Source organism: Octopus bimaculoides, chromosome 9 (assembly GCF_001194135.2).
Source record: "Octopus bimaculoides isolate UCB-OBI-ISO-001 chromosome 9, ASM119413v2, whole genome shotgun sequence".
Classification (NCBI taxonomy): Eukaryota; Metazoa; Mollusca; class Cephalopoda; order Octopoda; family Octopodidae; genus Octopus; species Octopus bimaculoides.
Genome location: NC_068989.1, coordinates 72200374 through 72201875, shown reverse-complemented (window position 1 = coordinate 72201875; position 1502 = coordinate 72200374). Strand labels below are relative to the sequence as shown.

At 42.1% G+C, this 1502-nt stretch overlaps 1 non-coding gene across 1 annotated transcript; it reads left to right on the top strand.

The window, feature by feature from the left end:
- The first annotated feature begins 1069 nt into the window (after positions 1–1069).
- On the top strand, positions 1070–1188 carry LOC128248769 (5S ribosomal RNA). The gene has a single exon (XR_008264945.1). It is a non-coding gene; the product is annotated as a 5S ribosomal RNA (ribosomal RNA).
- The last annotated feature ends 314 nt before the right edge of the window (positions 1189–1502 follow it).

The following is a 1502-nucleotide window of genomic DNA, read 5'->3' as shown; positions in this document are numbered from 1 at the left end:
AGACAAATATCTTTTACCTTAACCTCTTGCCAACCGGAATCTTGTGAGTTCATTGAGCAGGCAGAAATTGTGCAGGACTGGGCCGTACACTGAACCTTCCACCCGTTTCAACACCACCCGCTGGACTTTTTATATATCGAAGTCACAGGAAAAGATATTGACCGCTTCTATGCCTAAAATGGAATGTAATTGCTATACTCGCCATAAAAAAATGGAAACAATCAAGCAATAGAAAAACAAAACAAAAGACTTCTACGGCTTATGAAATCTTGCCAGAAACTAATGTTCAACAGATGTAGTATTGCTGCATCTGTCACGTACCACGAAGCTGGCGTGTAACGAAATATATGTGTTGTATCCTTACGCCTCCAATATCGTTGTACAGTTGATATTGTCGACGATAGATAAAGAATACAGAGAAAATGAGTTATAAAATAATATAAATGCACCCTTAAGGGCCCGGTTTTCCGGTTTCAATGGCGTATGTGTTCCCCAGCTGGACGGGACGCAATCCATCACAGCGTTACTCATTTTTGCCAGCTGAGAGAACTGGAGCAACGTGATATGAAGTGTTTTGCTCAAGAACACAACGCGTCGCCCGGTCCAGGAATCGAAACCACAATCTTACGATCATGGTGCTGACACCCTAACCACTAAGCCACGTGCCTCCACGTAACAGTGCTATAACAATACAAAATAGAAACAGCGACAGTAACAAACACGCAACGAACCAACAATCTTTTACAAACCAACAATCAATATTTCCAACACACTAACTTGAACTGTAAATTGTATCTGGACTTCGAAGACCAAACTACGATGATTTTATTCAAACCACAAGGGTTAAGCAAAAAGGGGACAAATGGGGTCGGGGATTTATCGAATGATATTACATATAGAATAAATACATTATAATTTCGGATAAAAATGAAAAAAAAAAATGAGTGGACGCAGGAATGGGTTTTGACCCCACCAACCGCATTCCTGCGTTGAACTGTTTAATTGCCGACTACGTCAGACCGCTACTATTTACATGTAGTGATCCCGTCTCGTCAGAGTGTGTTGTATTGTTTACGGCCATATTACTTTGGAAACACCGGTTCTTGTCCGATCACCGAAGTTAAGCAAAGTCGAGCCTAGTTAGTACTTAGATGGGTGACCGCTTGGGAAACCTAGGTGCTGTAAACGTCTTTCCATCCTTTTAAGGCGGTGAGCTGGCAGAAACGTTACCCCGCCGGGCGAAATGCTTAGCAGTATTTCGTCTGCCGTTACGTTCTGAGTTCAAATTCCGCCGAGGTCGACTTTGCCTTTCATCCTTTCAGGGTCGATAAATTAAGTACCAGTTACGCACTGGGGTCGATGTAATCGACTTAGTCCCTTTGTCTGTCCTTGTTTGTCCCCTCTATGTTTAGCCCCTTGTGGGCAATAAAGAAATAAGAAATAAGAGTGTGTTGTACTCTCACCACAACAATGTGGAAACTTCGTAATAATTGATTAAACGA